General features: G+C 40.6%; 1 long non-coding RNA gene across 1 annotated transcript in view; it reads left to right on the top strand.

The window, feature by feature from the left end:
* Window positions 1-13,184, top strand: part of LOC133252747 (uncharacterized) — a 115,335-nt gene extending 102,151 nt beyond the window's left edge. Inside the window, exons 2-3 of the long non-coding RNA XR_009738069.1 lie at window positions 9,978-10,063; window positions 11,035-13,184. This is a non-coding gene — a long non-coding RNA (uncharacterized LOC133252747). The remainder of the gene's footprint in view (window positions 1-9,977; window positions 10,064-11,034) is intronic.
* Window positions 13,185-20,852: the final 7,668 nt, after the last annotated feature.

Below are 20,852 nucleotides of genomic sequence, written 5' to 3'. Positions count from 1 at the left end.
TAGTTTGTTCCTTCATTTACATAGTATTTCTCTGCCTTTTCCTTATTTTTTTTTTAAAGAAGTTATTGTGTTTGAGGTCTCCTTTTCCCAGGCTTCAGGGAAAGGTGAATTCTTTCCTTAAAGGAGGTTGAATTCTTTCTTCCTTTTGGTTTCTGCCCTCCTAAGGTTTGTCCTTGGTGGCTCAGAGGTTAAAGCGTCTGCCTCCAATGTGGGAGACCCAGGTTCAATCCCTGGGTCGGGAAGATCCCCTGGAGAAGGAAATGGTAACCCACTCTAGTATTCTTGCCTGGAGAATCCCATGGATGGAGAAGCCTGGTAGGCTACAGTCCATGGGGTTGCAAAGAGTTGGACACGACTGAGAGACTTTTTTGTTTTTGTTTTTTTGTAAGGTTGATCCAGTGGTTTGTGTAAGCTTCATATAGGTTTTTGTTTGTTTGTTTGTTTTTCCTCTGATGGGAAAGGCTAAGTGAGGTGGTAATCCTGTATGTTGATGATTTGGTTTGTATTTTTGTTGTTTAGATGAGGCATCCTGCACAGGGTGCTACTGGTGGTTGGGTGATGCAGGGTCTTGCATTCCAGTGGTTTCTTTTGTGTGAGTTCTCACTATTTGATACTCCCTAGGGTTAGTTCTCTGGTAGTCTAGGATCTTGGAGTCAGTGCTCCCACTCCAAAGGCCTAGGGCTTGATCTCTGGTCAGGAATGAAGATTCCACAAGTGGTTTGTTATGGCATTAAGTGAGATTAAAACAGATATCCAAAATCAAGATACCAAAGATGAACCCCAGACAAATGGCAATTACAATATCAGATGAATAATTATTAAAATAATGGAATATACATATATACTTACACATCCATGAACAAAGTCAAAATAGTCCAACAAAAATAAAGTACAGTAGATTGACCCAGCAAACTAATGAAATAAAAAATTATATTTATGAGTTAAGAACAAAACTAAGTTAAGCACAAACTGGAAAACAAAACTAAAGCAAGGCGCCAGATGGGGAATAAAGAAATGGAATAAAAACTAACAAATATGTTGAGAGGGAAGGAAAGAAAGAAAAGAAAGAATAGATATGTGAAGTTAAATAAAAGTAGATGAAAAAGATTTATATACATTAAAGATTAACTGCAAGGGGAAAAGAACAGTAGGAAAGGCAAACAAAGGAATAAGTGTAGAAAAAACACAATAGGTTTTAAAAAATTAAAAAAGTTAAAATTATAAAAAAGAAAGAGAGGGAAAAAAAAACAACAGAAGAAGAAAGAAAAAAGGAAAAGAAGAGGAAAACTCCACAGAATTGCAATAGCCCAATGTAGAGACAGAGGAAACAATAAAAAGTGTGACTGAATATACACGTATACATATACACCCATAATCAAAATCAAAATAGTGCAACAAAAATAAAGTACAATCGATTGACCTGGCAAACAAAGGAAACCAAAAATTATATCTATCAGAGCAAAACTAATTAAAGCAGAAACAGGAAAGCAAAACTAAAGCAAAGTGCCAGTTGGGGAATAAAGCAATGAAAATAAAACCAACAAATATTTTGAGGTGAAGGAGAGAAAGAAAAGAAAGAATAGATATGCAAAGTTAAATAGAGGTAGATAAAGAAGATATATATGTTAAAGGTTAATTGCAAGGGGATAAGAACAGTAGGAAAACTAACAGAAATACATGTAGATAAAATAATAATAGATAATTTAAAAATTAAAATTAAAAAAAGAGAAAAGAAAATAAAAAAGGAAAACTCCACAGAACTGCCAATGCCCAGCACAGGGGCAGAGGTTTATAACAATAATAAAAAATGTGACTGTGAAAAAAAAACCAAAACAACTCAAAGGCTTAATTGGATTTTATAGTCCTATAAAATGGAGAATGACAACAGAGTGGGGAAAAAAGGGAAAATCCAAAAGAATCTATAGAACAGTCAAAAACTAAGAGTAATAAAAGTTTTTCTTGAGTCACTGCTGCCAGAGTCCTTTCCCTCACTGGGAGTCACAGTCCACCTTACTTCCCTAGGGTGCCCTCTAACACTGCTATCTCTGGACCTGCTGTGGGGGCAACTCAGATTCTAATCTCATCCTATTCCTATGCGTTCTTGCCCCCAATGTCCACAGCTATCTAAACTACTGTGTTTTCTTTCGTGGGAGCTCTCAATGACCTTTTATATCTTCCATAGACACAGAGTCTGCCTAGTTGATTGTGTGGATTTAATCTGCAGCTAATACAGCTGGTGGGAAGGTTTTGCATTTTCTTCCTTAGCCACACTGCCCCTAGGTTTCAACTGTGGTTTTATTTCCACCACTACATGTGGTTTGTCCACTGGGGTTTGCTCCTGAGGCTGCCCTGCAGGACTTGGATTTGCCCCTGTGAGGGCCAGGTGTGGAGGTGGTGCAGCTTCTTGGGTCAAAGGGGTTCTGGAAGCACCAGGTACTCAGGGGAGTTGGTGGCTAGAGCAGCAGGATATATAGTGCTCTAGAAGAGTATAGCAACCAGTATTGGCCAATACGCTCCAGTGTTCTTGCCTGGAGAACTCCCTTCCCTGACAGAGAAACCTGGCAGGCCACAGTCTACTGGGTTGCAAAGAGTTGGACATGACTGAAGCAACCTTGTGCACATAGATGCAAGACTTTTTTTGCCTGTGCAGCTCTGCCCCAGTGAGAGTTGAGCATGAAGGTGGCACAGCTGCTTGGTTTGTGGGGACCCTGGCAGCACCAAGTGTGCAGGGACATGGACTGCTACTGCAGGAGTTATGGCCCTATCAGAGTCTTTTTCGAGCCTCTTGTAGCTGGCTATCAGAAGGCCTCTTTGGCTAGTCTTTTTCCGTAGCTCCTCCCATTCAGGCATTTAGCGGGCTCCCTCGCCTGGGGTCCTCCTGTTGTTTGGCGTGTCAGGTACCTAGATGGGGGCCCCTGGGGTGGCGCATCAATCTCTTAAAGGAGCACCTTGGGTGGGGTCCTACTCTGTAGTTCAGTGCATCCGGCATTTGATGGGCCAGCCTCTCTATTGTTCAGCTGCTGATGTGGTGTGTGGGGGGAGTGAGAGGCTATGGTGATGGCTGTATCCCCTATGCATGACTCAGTGGTATCGCCTTGCTTCCATGGCTGCCTGATTTCCTCCACTGGCATTTCCCACCAGGATCTCCTCCCTCGCATCCCCTCAATTTGTCTCTCCACAGTCAACAGCAGCGCTTGCCCTGGGATTGCTCCACAATCCCTAAACTCCAGCTCCCAGCTGTTGCGCCTTCCAGGAGACTAGCATTCCTGTCTGGCAAATGTGTGGCTGCAGCAAGGACTGTCTGATTCTCATTCCATTTAAGCTTCCACAGATCAGCTGTTTCACTCTCAGCCTTGAATGTTTCTCCTCTGACTCAGACAATTGCCCCAATGTGGGGATCAGACCCCTGCTTCAGTTTCCCCCAGCCTCCCAGGGAAGGTCCAGTCCTACTAACACTCCTGTTTTTCCCCCAGTTCCTTTGTCCTACCAAGTTTTGTGTGGTTCTGTATATTCTTTTCCGCTGCTCAGGTACTCTGGTCTGCTCTCAGCTGGTGTTCTGCCTGCATTTCTATATCTGAAGGTGTGTTCCTGATGTATCCTTGGAGAGAGATGTATTTGTCTACCTACTCCTCAGCCATCTTGTTCGAGCCTCAACTGTTGATGTTTTAAACAGCAAAAATATAGGATTTTGTGGGTTCTTTTTTAAAGTGAAGGTAATTTGATGGATGGAGGTATATGGACTGTGACCACCGAGTCATTGGGAAAAGGACAGCATGCCCAAAGACAAAGCTTGTGGACAGTCTGTGCCAGGAGGAAGTGCCCAGGGAGTGGGCATTGAGCTCAGCACTGTGTGTTCACTTTCAGCTGACTGCATTCAGCTGTAGTAATGGGCTTGTATTGGGTGGCTGTTACTTGGGCCCAGAGCATTGAAATGCTGCGAAATGCAACTTCCACTCCTGCATCATTCACCTGTTGACCTAGGGGACAAGCTAATTGATGCTGTAGGAACATGCACTGTGTCTGAGCAGTCCTAGTCTTCAGTCCAAATTCACGGGAGGCTAAAGCATGGCATCAAGCCAGAAATGAGAGTTAGATTAATTCTGTGTGTACAGATCTGGAGGATTTATATTGGTCTGAATAGATAGTGCATTGCCTCTCTCCTAAAAGATTACAGAGAATAAGCTGTCTTCAGGCTAATAAAACCTGTCCACAAAAGTCTTTATAGCTATTAGACAGGCTGTTACAATCCTAATGAACCCTGGCAAGAATTAAAATGTTATGTTATAGGTGAGCATTTGGGCCCTTAAAAAGTGACCTATTCTGTTGAATGATATTTAAAATTAAAATTCTTATTCAGCAGCCAAGTAAGAATTCAGTTCTTATTGAATTCAACTTATTCAACTGTAAGTAAGCTGAATAATCTTACTCAACTCTTTTAAGCAGTGCTAACATATATTCACTGTGAAGCTGGTACATTTGTTTATATAATTAACTCCAGTGAAAGTACAATGATATATAACTAATTATATTAGTTAGGGTTATCCAGAGAAACAACTAAGAAGATGTGAGTGGGTGTGAGTATATAGAGGCGGGGGCTGGATTTATTTTAAGAAATTGACTCCCATGATTGTGGAGGCTGGCAAGTTTGAAATCTGCAGGGTGGGTCGGCAGACTGGAGACCCTGGGAAGAGTTGATAATAGCAGTTTGAGTCCAAAGGCAGTGGACTGGCAGAATTCCTGCTGTTGTGGGTGGTCAGTCTTCATTTAAAGGTCTTCCACTCGTTGGAAGAGACCTACCCACATTATGGAGGGTAATCTACTTTACTCAAAATCTATAAATTTCATGTACCATCTATTAGTCTCATGCACCATCTAGACATGGATGACCAAATATTTTAAGCATTGCAGCCTAGCTAAAGTGACACATAAAATTAACCCTTGCAGCTGCTAAAAAATGTTTTTCAGATACTCTGTTTTTAAGATTTCCTATGTTATAGGAATCAGTTTTGGAGAGATCAGAGAGCATTTTTTTAAAAATTGCTTCCATCTGATAAAATATGCACCAGAAAATTTTCAAATATTTATTTGAATCTGGGAAAAATCCCTGTATATATGTTATATTCCCCTGGCACCCCTTCCAAATGCCTAAACACTTCAGAACCACATACCAAGTTTCTGGGGTGGTTGTAAAGTTATTAACATTTTTCTATCTGTCAAGAAAAGTCTTGGCCTACCTGTGTTCATGACTTTGAGATGCCACCCTGGGAAAAGAGGGCTTACTCATCTTGGTGTCTACCCCTCCATTCTCACTCTACAATCTCACTTATCACATATCCTTAACTTCAAACTGAGCCCCCTCACAGGAGAGACATCTTGGATTTAAGAAGCCTCAGCCATCTGGCAAGTCATGCCAGCACTTTTCTTTGCTGCACTTTCCCAGGCAGACTAACTGCTTGCTTGCTCATTTCTTTTCCCTCCTTCTCCATCCTTCCTTCTGCAAATACTGTGGAAAAGACACTATCTAACAAGTCCAAAGGTGACATTTTAATGAGAAATAGTACAAAACTCCCTCCAGAAGGAACTAGTTCTTACTTTACTGTCCCCAACTGCTCATTTTTGTCCTTGAGTTGGTGGATGCTGACAGGGATGCAGGGGTCAAGAAGCAACAGTTAGAACCAGACATGGAAAAATGGACTGGTTCCAAATTGGGAAAGGAGTACGACAAGGTTGTATATTGTCACCTTGCTTATTTAACTTATATGCAGAGTACATCATGTGAAATGCCAGGCTGGATGAAGCACAAGCTGGAATTCAGATTACTGGGAGTAATATCAATAACCTCAGATATGCAGATGGCACCACCCTTATGGCAGAAAGTGAAGAGGAACTAAAGAGTCTCTTGATGAAAGTGAAAGAGGAGAGTGAAAAAGCTGGCTTAAAATCAACATTCAGAAAACTTAAGCTCGTGGCAGCTGGTCCCATAACTTCATGGCAAATAGATGGGGAAACAGTGAGAAACTTTATTTTCTTGGTCTCCAAAATCACTGCAGATGGTGACTGCAGCCATGGAATTAAAAGACGCTTGCTCCTTGGAAAAGCTATGACAAACCTGGATAGCATATTAAAAAGCAGAGACATTATCTTGCCAACAAAGGTTCTAGTCAAAGCTGTGGTTTTTCCAGCGGTCATGTATGGATGTGAGAGTTGGACCATAAAGAAAGTTGAGTGCTGAAGAATTGATGCTTTTGAAGTGTGGTGTTGGAGAAGATTCTTGAGAGTCCCTTGGACAGCAAGGAGATCAAACCAGTACATCCTAAAGGAAATCAGTCCTGAAGATTCATTGGAAGGACTAATGTTGAAGCTGAAACTCCCATACTTTGGCCATCTGATGTGAAGAACTGACTCATTGGAAAAGACCCTGATGCTGGGAAGGATTGAAGGCAGGAGTAGGGGATGACAGAAGATGAGATGGTTGGGTGGCATCACCCACTCTATTGACTGAGTTTGAACTAGCTCCAGGAGATGGTTGAAGGACAGGGAAGCCTGGTGTGCTGCAGTCCATGGGGTCGAAAAGAGTTGGACATGACTGAGCAGCTGAAGTGAACTGACTGAACAGGGATGCAGTTAGAGAGGCATAGGGATGCCCAGAATGTTGTAAGAGATATGAGTCCTAAAATGTCTATGCTCAGATTCCTGGGATGGGGCATTTCTCAGGTCCCAGGAGCTTGGCAGACACTGGTTTTAAGTTGCATCTTTTGTCAGGCTCTGAAGACCAGTAGTATTAGCCACCCCTGGGAGCTTTTCTGGGAGAAGGCAATGGCAACCCACTCCAGAACTCTTGCCTGGAAAATCCCATGGACGGAGGAGCCTGGTAGGCTGCAGTCCATGGGGTCGCTAAGAGTTGGATACGACTGAGCGACTTCACTTTCACTTTTCACTTTCATGCATGCAGAAGGAAATGGCAACCCACTCCAGTGTTCTTGCCTGGAGCATCCCAGGGATGGGGGAGCCCAGTGGGCTGCCGTCTATGGGGTCGCACAGAGTCGGACACGACTGAAGTGACTTAGCAGCAGCAGCAGCAGCAGCAGCAACAGCAGGGAGCTTTTCTAGGCATGCAGGCTTTAGGTCCTGCCACAGACCTACTGAAGCATCTTTGGAGATTTGTGTGTTAAACTCTCCTGAGGAAATGAGAAATGAGGGTGTGGTATGTGACCACACTTGGTTGGGAGTTGCTTTTCAAAAGGTAGAAAAGCCCTAGAAAGAGAATGTGGAACTGAGGTAGGAAAGATAAATCATGCGCTTCAGATTTTGCAGAGGGTTGCCTCTGGTTACTTGAAATCTGTATTCATGATTGGATTTACCATGAAGATAAGAAATTTATATTTCCAAGTATATTGTGTAATATTTTGTGAATGTGTTCTTCAGAGACAAATGCACATAGAGAAAAGGACAGAGAGTTGGTGTACAGCTTGCCTAGTCTTTCCAGATGGAAAGATTTGCATACTTGCATACTCAGCACCCAGATCAGGAAACAGCATGTTACTAGAAGCCCCCATGCTCCCTTCCCATCACCATAGCCCTTCTCTGTCCCCGTGCACAAGCTCTTGCCTGTTCTTTTTCTTACTACATGGGTTTGGCTTCTAGCATTCAAAACTGTTGCTTGTGAACTTTTGTAGATCTTTCATTTCCATTGCTATAGATATTCATTGGGTGAAGATACCACAATTCATTTATCCATTTTACTGTTCATGGCCATTTGGGTACTTGGTACTTTGTGGTTGTTGCATATAGTGCTGCCATGGGCAGTCCATCATACATCTTTTGGTAAACATATGGAGTCACTCGATGCCTTGCTTTTAATAACTGTTAAAATAACTTCAGCTTTCCTTGTATACTTAGGGTCATCATTATGAAGCTGAGTTTCATCCTGGGCTGTGGTATAGTGATATCCCCAGGATTTGTGGGGATGGTAGTTCAGCTTGGCTTTTTGAGTTCTTGTGTGCATTTTCATTTGTGTTCTTGCTGTCAGGCTACTGTGTTACAATTTATGATGGTCAATCCTTCTTTCCTTCCTGGGTACCTGAAAACTCAGAAAGCAAAATGATCAGGTATACTAGAATTGTATTTTAATCCCTGTTATTCCTGTGCCAAGGAGGGATATCTCACAGGCTGCTGTTCATTCTTTCTTGATTTTCAGTCTGCTTTTGGATTCTTCATGGTACCAAATACATGAATTTCAGATGACTGGAATACTGCCGTCATTTTGAAATCATTATTATTATTTTTAACCATTTTATTCCTTTTCCATTTTGATGTATATTTTAACTCCTTTCCCTCTTTTGTTCATTTTGAAAGTTCGCCAAAGTAGACACTGTAGTTCTAAATTACCTTTATAGAAATCATGCCATTTCAAAAGGTCAACACGAAACATGGATTTATAGTATCACTAATACATGTGAGAAGTAGTTGTCTGGCCAAGAGTGGGCATAGTATTATGCTGATATGAAGCCACAAGAGTCTGGCAAGATTCGGGCTTGCTTCTGTGTCTTGGGCCCTCAGTGCAATGGTTGGTCACTGAAATTATTTTTAATGCTTTTTTTTTTTTTTCTGAGTCTTGAGAAAATGCTACAGAAACTATACGTGGAGGGAAACACATACTACCACTTTGTGGGTTCTCCTTGTCCATTCAAGATTACTGTACTAACTTTATTACAGCTCCTTCTTTAGCACCACTTGCTTTTAAAGAAACCACTCTGCATTTATTTCTGTTTTGATTAGTAGCTTTTAAACCAGTTGTACTGCCCCAGAAGGATGTTATCCACACAGGTGAGAGAGGGCAACTCATACCTCAGGGACCCAGAACTGGAAACCACGGAAGAATAAAGGATTGGGATGAAAAATGTAAACTGAGATAAATGTAAATACACAGTTGATTGAAATTGCCTTTTCCTTATCTGATGAACCAGTGAATTAAGTGATGAATCAATTAAGACTGACTTAAAAAAATAATTTCATTAATCAATAGCTGGGTCTTCATTGCTGTGCAGGCTTTTCTCTAGTTGCGGAGAGGGGGGGCTACTCTTTGTTGCAATGCACAGGCTTCTCATTGTGGTGGCTTCTTTTGTTGAGGAGCTTGGGCTCTAGGGTGTGGCACGTGGGTTCAGTGGTTGTGGCTCCCAGGCTCTAGAGCACATGGGTGCGTGGGCTTAGTTGCTCCACAGCATGTGGGATCTTCCCGGACCAGGGAGCAAACCAATGTCTCCTGCATCAGCAGGTGGATTTTTCTTTTTACCACTGAGCCACCTGGGAAGCCCAAGACTGACTTTTCTTTTCTTAGCTTTCCTGAGGTTTGAGGTCAGATTACTTCAGGACATAGTGTTTGCAAATCTGAAGATTGTGTGCTGTTTTAGTGAGGTGTAGCTCTGGGAGCTTAAAAGTGGACTAGTTTTCAGGGCAACTGATCCTGGTATAATGTGAAAAAGTCAGGTCTTAATAGGATTTTTGGCTACTTTCTTTTTAAAATAACATTTCAGAAAATCACCCTTCGGTTCTTCAGAAAATCAAATGAAAAAGTAATTAAACTTTCCTGCAGGTTTCTGGGGAAGCAGTGAAGTGCAAAGTTGATGAGCAGTGAAGTGTAACTCAGGAAACTTCTACCTTGTGGAAAATATTAATACACCCCAGGCATCACTGAATGAGACCAAGACACTCTCAAAGGGTTTTAACCATTGAAATGTCAAAATTGAAGATATCAACAGCATTTTGTTTTAAAGAAGAAATGTGTTCAAGAAAACTGTAAGAAAATTTCTTTTTTTTAAATTTTAGTTTGATATTTTTTTGGTCTCTCTTTGCATTAAACAGAAAGACTGGAAAACTATCTCTGTAGGAGACTTGGCATCAGCCTTAGTTTGACACAATATGTTTCTCACCTACATAGTTTTGAAGAATTTATTTAAAAAAAAATCTTTTTCTTTCAGGAAAAATGCAAAGCTGAGGAAGCCCTCAGTGACCTGTATAAAACAGAACTGACATATCTACAGTGATGATAAAGAAACTCAAAAAGGTAGGTACAGGGCAGCTGGACTCTGAGGATATTTCAGTGTGTATGAATTATTAGCAACCTAAAACATATGTAATCATATTGAAGCAGTGGATGGATCAGATTTCAGAATCAAATTGGACTCCCTGGCAAGAAAAAAAATTTAAAGGCCTCTAATTTCTTTTTCTGTTTCTAAGGGAAGACTACCATTTAAAAAAAAGTATTTATTTTTAATTGAAGGATGATTGCTTTATAATATTGTGTTGGTTTCTGTCATACATCAACATGAATCAGCCATAGGCAAACATATATCCCCTCCCTCTTGAACCTCCCTCCCACCCTATCTCACCCTTCTAGGTTGTCACAGAGCCCCAGTTTGAGTTCCCCGACTCATACAGCAAATTCTCAATGGCTATCTATTTTATATATGGTAATGTATATATTTCCATGATACTCTCCATTTGTCCCACTCTCTCCTTCTGCACCATGTCTACGAGTCTGTTCTCTATGTCTGCATCTCCATTGCTGCCCTGCAAATAGGTTCATCAGTATCATCTTTCTAGATTTCATGCATATGTGTTAATATACAATATTTATTTTTCACTTTCTGACTTACTTCACTCTGTATAATAGGTTCTAGATTCATCCACCTCATTAGCACTGACTCAAATTCATTCCTTTTTATGGCTGAGTAATAATCCATTTTATATATATATATACACACACACACACACACACACACACACACACGCCATGGCTTATATATGCATCTGTTGATGGACATCTAGGTTGCTTCCATGTCCTAGCTATTATAGATAGTGCTGCAATGAACATTGGGGTACCAGCCTACCTTTTGCATAGGTGTGATAGAAACCTATATGCAGGTCAGGAAGCAACAGTTAGAACTGGACATGGAACAACAGACTGGTTCCAAATAGGAAAAGGAGTACGTCAAGGCTGTATATTGTCACCCTGCTTATTTAACTTCTATGCAGAGTACATCACGACAAACGCAGGGCTGGAAGAAGCACAAGCTGGAATCAAGATTGCTAGGAGAAATATCAATAACCTCAGATATGCAGATGACACCACCCTTATGGCAGAAAGTGAAGAGGAACTAAAATGCCTCTTGATGAAAGTGAAAGAGGAGAGTGAAAAAGTAGGCTTAAAGCTCAACATTCAGAAAACTAAGATCATGGCATCTGGTCCCATCACTTCATGGGAAATAGATGGGGAAACAGTGGAAACAGTGTCAGACTTTATTTTTTGGGCTCCAAAATCACTGCAGATGGTGATTGCATCCATGAAATTAAAAGATTCTTACTCCTTGGAAGGAAAGTTATGACCAACCTAGAGAGTATATTGAAAAGCAGAGACATTACTTTGCCAACAAGGGTCCGTCTAGTCAAGGCTATGGTTTTTCCAGTAGTCATGTATGGATGTGAGAGTTGGACTGTGAAGAAAGCTGAGTGCCGAAGAACTGATGCTTTTGAACTGTGGTGCTGGAGAAGACTCTTGAGAGTCCCTTGGACTGCAAGGAGATCCAACCAGTCCATTCTAAAGGAGATCAGTCCTGGGTATTCTTTGGAAGGAATGATGCTAAAGCTGAAACTCCAATACTCTGGCCACCTCATGCAAAAAATTGACTCATTGGAAAAGACTCTGATGCTGGGAGGGATTGGGGATAGGAGGAGAAGGGGATGCTAGAGGATGAGATGGCTGGATGGCATCGCTGACTCGATGGACGTGAGTTTGAATGAACTCCAGGAGATGGTGATGGACAGGGAGGCCTGGCTTGCTGCGATTCATGGGGTCGCAAAGAGTCGGACATGACTGAGCGACTGAACTGAACTGAACTGAATTGAATAGATATTTCTGAACCCTTGAACAGTTGTCCATCAGACCTCAGTTTTCTTTTATTGTCTTTACCAACCAACTACCCTTAGGCCCTAGGTGTCCAGTGGATTGTCTGCTCATGACAGCAGGGACACCGTCTTTCCTAGTCATGTAGCCCTACACCCAGCTTACTGCGAGGTACATGTATTCAGTGAATATTTATTAAATGAAAAGAATATTTCTTTTCCCTGTGAAAGTTCCAGATCTAGAGGATCCCTGATCAGCAAGAAGTGGGAGAGAACCTGTTGAAGTGAAAGCAAAAGTGTGATTGGTTTTGGCCTTTGCTCTGTTTGGTTTCTCATGAGTAGGTTGGTTTCACTCTGCTGTGCTGGTAGATGTTTACCAACAGGCTCTGCAGAGAGGGAGAAAGGAAGGAGGAATTTGTAGTATTTGACAATTTCCATGGAATAATTACTCCACCATTTCTGATTTCAAGCTACCAAGCTGACATCACTGAATGTAGAGTTGGGGAGGAGATGCTTAAAATAAATAGGCTGTCACTTGCTGGTGCACATTGGCTCTGGCACAGAACTGGATTCACTTTCTGCATGTGGATTTTCTCTATAACTAATGGAAATATCTCAGCTAAAATGAAAATGGGTGCTTAAAAAATAATCATCCCTGAAAGTGGCATTGTAAAATTTGGGTACCTCACTTTGCTTTCCCAGTTGTTCATAATATAATCTTTAGTGCTCTTTCCAGTGTTCATACTGAATGAGTTTTGACAATTAAGTACATTTTGTGGGCTATTGCCATCTAAACCTCTGGAATTTTTAAAAATTCTTCCCAGTATCCTCCTTGGAAAATTATCAATGTCAACCTTATATCTGATTTCCAGAGGTCATTAGACTATACATACTATGCTTTTATTACAGAATTTGAACCAATTCTTTGCTTTATGCTAGAGTCACTGGTGCTCCTAGACACTTTTTACTTATTTCAACATCATCCCAAGTCTTTAGACTAAGAGAATGTTTGCAAGAGAACACAGAATTTCTTGCCTTGATACAGCATATGATGAAGACCATATAGGCACTTAACAGTAAGAGTCAGGGGTGACAAGACCAGAGTCCTTATTAAGACTATGCTAATTTTTGCCTGTAACATGTGAGACAGTTGTTTTCATCATTCTGTTTGTTAATGTCTCATCTGTAAAAAGGGATTAATAATAAACTGTCCTATCTTACCATAATTGACATTTTATTGACTGTAGTTAATTATGCTGTTTTTCATAATTAAAAAAATAAAATTCTCAAACTTTCCCTGAGGAAGGTACAAATTTTCCTCTTTTATAGCTGAAGACAGAGTTACATGTTTAATAACTTGTTCAAAGTCCCTCAGCTAATGAGCAATGGGTTGTCTTTCTCTTTACACAATTAGTGCTTTCTTGCTTGTTCCAGACTTCCTGCCTGCCTGATAGGTTGTGCGAGAGTCAAAGATGATTCATGTGAGAGCCTCTTATTGGCTGTAAAGTACTATACAGATTCCTGTATAACTAGGCAAATAGATCTGTTTAGCTCAAGGTGTCTCCTTGAAAGATCATCTTCCTCAGAGCTCTGTGCGTGAAGCTGTGACCTTGATTACTAGGTGCATGGGGCATAGATGTTCAAAGAGAAGCCTTAGCTTTCCTTTGGGGAATCATTCAGTTATTTTTTAAAAAGACAAACAATGTTTTGCTGCTTTTGAAATCAGTCAGTTCAGTCACTCAGTCATGTCCGACTCTTTGTGACCTCATGGACTGCAGCATGCCAGGCTTCCCTGTGTGCCACCAACTCCCAGTGCTTGCTCAAACTCATGCCCATTGAGTCGGTGATGCCATCCAACCATCTCATCCTCTGTCGGCCCCTTCTTCTCCTGCCTTCAGTCTTCTCAAACTCATGTCCATTGAGTCGGTGATGCCATCCAACCATCTCATTCTCTGTTGGCCCCTTCTTCTCCTGCCTTCAATCTTTCCCAGCATCAGGGTCTTTTCTAATGAGTCAGTTCTTCACATCAGATGGCCAAAGTATTGGAGCTTCAGCTTCAGTACTTCCAATGAATATTCAGGACTGATTTCCTTTAGGACTGACTGGTTTGATCTCCTTGCAGTTCAAGGGACTCTCAAGAATCTTCTCCCAACACCACATTTTAAAAGCATCAATTCTTGTGGAATCAGCTCTGGCTTATCTGCTCTTCTATAGAGTAAGAGCAGGTATGGGCTGGAGAGGCAGTGTGCCTTACTATACAATTTGAGTCTCTATTTTCAACACTCCTTCTCACTTTCTGGGGTTCTACATGACCATTTGTTTCTTCTTTGCTCTACAGCAGAACCTTCCACACACATCTTTTGGATCTCCTTTTCCCCAACCCTCCTCCCTTTGTTAGCACATTGCCATCCAGTTTCCTTTTTCTAGCAATGTGTTAGGTCACTTGACTGCTGATGGACTCCTCTCCCATTCTTTTAAATTTTATTGGTTTATTTCCTTTGGAATTCCATATTAATGATCTCACAAGGGAAAGAAGACAAATTCATGTGTTCTATCCACCACACTGAACTGGAAGCCTCCAATGATTTCTTCTTCCTTTTTAAAGAAACAAACTTAAAAGCTTTTGAATAGCAAAGGAAACCACACACAAAACAAAAAGGCAACCTACTGAATGAGAGAAAATATTTGGAAATGGTATAACTTATAAGGGGTGGCTGTAGTGGTAAAGAACCCACCTGCCAATTCAGGAGATGTAAGAGATGTGGTTCAGTCCCTGGGTTGAAAAGATTCCCTGGAGAAGGGCATGGCAACCCACTCCAGTATTCTTGCCTGGAGAATCCCATGGACAGAGGAGCCTAGCAGGCTACAGTCCATAGGGTTGCAGAGAGTTAGGCACCACTGGAGTGACTTAGCATGCGTAAGGGGTTAATATTCAATGTATATAAACAGCTCATTTAACTCAACATCAAAAAAACAAACAGCCTGATAAAAAATGGGTAAAGAACTGAATAGACATTTTTACAAAGAATAAATGTAGATGGCCATTCGGCACATGAAAAGGTACTCAACATTACTAATCATCAGGGAAATGCAAGTCAAAACCACAGTGAGCTATCTCCTCACACCTGTCAGAATGGCTGTCATCAAAAATACCACAAATAAAAAATGTTAGGATCTAGAGAAAAGGGACCCCTGATATACTATTGGTGGGAATGTAAATATATATAGAATGGAAAATTACTCAGCCATAAAAAGAATGAAATTTTGCCATTTGCAGTAACATGGATGGACTTGGAGGACATTATGCTAAGTGAAATAAGTCAGACAGAGAAAGACAAAATCTATATGATATCACTTATATGTGAAATCCAAAAAATACAAGAAACTAGTGGACGTAACAAAAAAGAAGCAGACTCACTGATATAGAGAACAAACTAGTGGCTACCCATGGGGAGAGGGGAGGGAGGAGGGGCAATATAGGGGCAGGATTAAAAGGTGCAAACTGCTGGTTATAAAATAAGCTACAAGGATATATTGTACAACATGGAGAATATAGCCAATATCTACAATAACTGTAAATGGAAAGTGAACGTCACTCAGTTGTGTCCAACTCTTTGCAGCTGTATAGTCCACGGAATTCTCCAGGCCAGAATACTGGAGTGGGTAGCCTTTCCCTTCTCCAGGGGATCTTCCCAACCCAGGGATCGAACCCAGGTCTCCTGCATTGCAGGCAGATTCTTTACCAACTGAGCTATGAAGGAAGCCACTATAAATGAAGTATAACCTTTAAAAATTGTGAGTCATTATATTGTATACCTATCATTTATATAATATATATCAGTTCAGTTCAGTTCAGTCACTCAGTCATGTCCAACTCTTTGTGACCCCATGAATCACAGCACGCCAGGCCTCCCTGTCCATCACCAACTCCCGGAGTTCACTCAGACTCACGTCCGTCGAGTCAGTGATGCCATCCAGCCATCTCATCCTCTGTCGTCCCCTTCTCCTCCTGCCCCCAATCCCTCCCAGCATCAGAGTCTTTTCCAATGAGTCAACTCTTCGCATGAGGTGGCCAAAGTACTGGAGTTTCAGCTTTAGCATCATTCCTTCCAAAGAAATCCCAGGGCTGATCTCCTTCAGAATGGACTGGTTGGATCTCCTTGTAGTCCAAGGGACTCTCAAGAGTCTTTTCCAACACCACAGTTCAAAGCATCAATTCTTCAACGCTCAGCCTTCTTCACAGTCCAACTCGCACATCCATACATGACCACAGGAAAAACCATAGCCTTGACTAGACGGACCTTTGTTGTCAAAGTAATGTCTCTGCTTTTGAATATGCTATCTAGGTTGGTCATAACTTTCCTTCCAAGGAGTAAGCGTCTTTTAATTTCATGGCTGCAGTCACCATCTGCAGTGATTTTGGAGCCCCCCCCAAAAATAAAGTCTGACACTATTTCCACTGCTACAATAAAATTTTAAAAAACTTAAAAGCATCTTGTAAGTTTAATTTTATTTCTTTTGTGGACTTACTGGGTTTTAACTTGTATGTTTGTTTTAGTTTTGTGCTTTTTCTAAGAACGCTAGCAAAAATATAACTTATTTTATGTTTTTATGTATTTAATTATAATGAAAGTACTCTTTGGGCAGATAAGAATAGTTTACTTTTAAAAGGGTATTTATATAATTTGAGTTTGAGAAAATCTGATCTATAGCTATATTATTAATTTAGATTCTATATATTAATAGAGTTGATTTTTCAATTCAGGATTTTTTCTCCTTCATTCCCTATCAAAAATATGAATAGATTAAAAAAAATAAAATTCTGACTAGTAATGACATGGAGCTGAATTTGTACTATATTGTAGTAGAATGACTTCCTTAGGTTTCTTACAGATTGATCTAAAATCAGTTTCAGAAAGAGAGTTTCATAAATGATGAGACTAACAGAAAAAATGTACAGAAACTTGCACACATGGAGTTAGCTAGGTAGATTGAGAGATGATATGAAATTCCTGTTCTGGGATGAAGACTTTAAAATTGAGCAGTATATTTAGAGAGAGTTTGGTGGTTACATTACCCTTTTAGTTAATTTTAAACATTAGCTAATGGCACCAAAATACTTTTGACTTAGATTTATACGGCTTATATTTAAGATTACCCTCTTTTATTTTTTAGCTTATTTTTACTTTATTATTTTGTAAAAAATGTATTTTATGTTGGAGTATAGTTGATTGACAATGTTGTGTTAGTTTCAGGTGTACAGCACAGGGATTCAGTTATACATATATGGGTACCTGTTCTTTTTCAAATTCTTTTCCCATTTAGGTTATTACAGAATATTAAGCAGAGTTCTCTGTGCTGTACAGTAGGTCCTTTTTGTATATCTGTTTTTTTTCCTTTGACTCTGAATTTAATAAGTATAAAAATAATCCATGGGAAGAATAACTGAAATGAAACAAAATATCAAAACATTGTTTCCAGAGCTTCCTGAAGTAAAATATTTCCTTTTTTTTTAATATAAATTTATTTATTTTAATAGGAGGCTAATTACTTTACAATATTGCATTCGTTTTGTCATACATCAACATGAATCCGCCACGGGTGTACACATGTTCCCCATCCTAAACCCCCTCCCACCTCCCTCCCCATACCATCCCTCTGGGTCATCCCAGTGCACCAGCCCCAAGCATCCTGTATCATGCATCAAACCTGGACTGTATATCTGTTTTAAATGCAGCAGTATGTACATACCAATCCGAAACTCCCAGTCTATCCCTCCCCTCCATCCTTACCCCTCCCTGGTAGCCATAAATTCATTCCCTAAGTCAATGAGTCTGGAGATTATCGTGTCAAGTGAAGGAAGTCACACAGAGAAAGACAAATATCATTTGATACCACTTATGTGTGGATTCTAAAAGAAAAGATACCAATGAACTAATTTACCCTCTCTTCTCTAATAACACCCATGTCTTACTATTATATCTGGAGACCTGTGTACCCCGCCTCTTTCTGATGACGTCATGTATGCCAGCTGATTAGGATGGTGCCCAGTGTGTACTGGGGACTAAATAAGTTGTAGCCATTGTTTTTATTTCAATATAAACTTAATTATGGGAATCAAATGGAAAAGCAAAAGTAAATTTAAAAAATGCAGTTTCTTTGATTCTTTTATTCTCCTCTTTGATGTTAACTTCTCTCTCACTTATAAAATGTTAGAATTTCCCAACTCTAGAAGTTAGGAGTTCCAGCCTCTGTGTGAGGCACCTCCCTGTTAAGTCTCTCCCTTAGGAGTCTTCCACACACGTCACCACTTAGTGGCAGAAAACTCATCTCAGATGTCAAACCATTCCAGAGCCGCATTTCTAATTGCCTGCTGTTCTTACCATGTTGATTAGAGATGTGACTCCCAGAAAGGTTCAGTTGACCCTTATTTTGTCTTGTGCAGCCTGAGGCAGTGTATTCTTTCTGTGTCAGCTCTTCAGGTATTTGGAGAGAGAAACCATTACAATTTAAACTCAGTGCACTGACCTGAGGGCTTTAAGTATCATGTCATCAGTTGAGTTTCTTATCCAGGTTCTCGGCATCCCTTTTCAGTAGAAATAATATCCAGAAATGGATAGCTGTTCAGAATATGGTCTGATCACATTAGAGGAGAAAGGTTCATATGTTCTGTGTGCCTTTTTCTTACACAATTTGAGATTGCATTTATGTCCTGGACATTCTAATTCTTTTTGTATCAGGAAATAAAGAAAGTAATTTAAAAAAATAGTTTATTTTATTAATTGCTTGATTTAAATGTCTTTATCTTAATTGATTGTTGCATAGAATGAACTGATATTGCTCTGAGCATTTTATTTCCCCTGATGCTTAATCATGGAATACACTGTGGCTCTTGGCAAGAATGAAAATGTCAGTCTTCTTGATTCCCTTGCTGTCTGATTTCACTGCTGTGTTGTCTTCAACATTGCCAGCCTTCAGGTACAAAGGTCCTCTCCTTTGTCACCAGGTCATTCTGTCTCCCTGCATGGGTGAGGACTGTGGCTCTCTGGCCCTCTGGGATCCCATGCAGAGGATGAATTGTGACGTTGACACCCTGCCCCAAAACTGCTTTGACAGTAGGCTGTCTACCCTGAGAGACTACAATGAGTAGGACTCAGAGGTGGAGTACCAGCACCAGAGGGGATTCCAGAGATCACAGGGTTTGCAGGAGAGTTTTGAAGGTGATTTTGAGACACAGACATAAGCCCTTAAATCACTGCTCACCTAGGTTCCATCTTTAGTAGAAAAGCATGTATCATCCTGTTTGACCTTTATCTGTCATGGGCATTTAAAGGTTATACATATGAAACACAGGAGTGTGTTTTTCTCTACCAAGTTAGGGAAAACTCACAGGTTTCCTTTTGGGGCCATTTTGTTCCATAACATCATTGACTGTAGATTCAGGTACATATATTTCTTCTTTTTACTTTGTGATATATATGTGTAATGAAAGACTGTTTTATAATAGCTGACTAAAAATTAAAAAAAAAAAAAGCTTCCTGAATATAAGGGATGAAGAGATGTATGGATCAGAAGGTGCAGCTTCCATCCTGGGTTGGAAGCCCTGGGATCTGCCAGTGAAGACAGCGCTGTTAGCTCTTCAAGAAAGCTCATCTTAGCTCTTTCATCACAGGTAGTTGGTTTTGCAGGCACTTGTATTCATGAACACTTAATTTTTGAGCCACATAACTTACTAGGAAGAAAGCTGACACTACCTTTGTCATCCATGGTGGCTTTCTTTCCCTAAACGGATGGTGGATGATAACCACAAATGCTGTGGTTCACAGAAGCCTCACAAGATTGTGCTGGCTGGGGCTGCTGCAGTGGGGAAGCCAAGTTTCCTCATGAGACTTTGCAAGGATGACTTTGAGGAAATACAGGTGCCACCCTGGGTATGGTTCCTTTTTCAGTGAATAATGGGAAGAAGACCTTCTTTAGCTTGATTCTATTTTCTATAGGGATTATATACACACATACACAGGTCTTGCTCTTTCTTTCTGTATGATACATGGGCTTCCCAGGTGGCTTAGGTGGTAAAGAATCCACCTGCAATGCAGGAGACCTGGGTTCGACCCCTGGGTTGGGAAGATCCCCTGGAGGAGGGCATGGCAACCCACTCCAGTACTCTTGCCTGGAGAATCCCACGGACAGAGGAGCCTGGCGGACTACAGTCCATGGGGTCACAAAGAGTTGTACATGACTGAGGGACTAAGCACAGCATGCATGCATACACCGGTCTTGCTTTTTCTCTTGGTATGATACATGTGTATATAAGTAGGGGCGTGTGTATAGAATAGTCCTCCTCTGTTCTGGCTAAGGCCTAAATTGGGGAAAGGAAGACTGACAAATAACTTAGATATATATTTACCCAGTGAGATCAACCAAACCAAATTTAGAGCCCGAGATGACAGATTCGCTTATGCAGCAGCACTTCCTGAGTCTTCCTGTGAGTCATGTGCTGTTGTAGGACTGTGGATGCACAATAAACAAAGTTGGCTAAATCCTAGGCTGAAAGGAACTTACATCCCAAAGGAGGGAATTGGATGAAAAGCAAATTAAAAAAATAAAGTTTGGGAGAGGTATAGTTCTACACAGGGTGCGTAAGGAAAGACTTTGTGATCAGGTGTCATCTTTTCTTGGTAACGTGATCTTACTGATGCCCAGTTTGCCATTATGGTCAAAACTGTAGCTGCATGTATGTTCCTTCCACTTCTTCACAATGGGGTATATGAGTAATACCTCTCAGAACCAGGAAAAAGTACTGTCTTGACTTCCCAAATTTGCATAATCTGAAAAAGGCATTGAAAATATGCAAATTATCATTTATTTTTTCTCATCTAAAGAGTTCTTATTTTGATAACCAGAAATGTTAGAACAGATTGATTACCCTCTTCACAATGGGTATTTTTGTA

Source organism: Bos javanicus, chromosome 8 (genome assembly GCF_032452875.1).
Source record: "Bos javanicus breed banteng chromosome 8, ARS-OSU_banteng_1.0, whole genome shotgun sequence".
Lineage (NCBI taxonomy): Eukaryota > Metazoa > Chordata > Mammalia > Artiodactyla > Bovidae > Bos > Bos javanicus.
The sequence above is the reverse complement of the archived record's forward strand: the minus strand, read 5'-3'. Positions and strand labels throughout refer to the sequence as shown.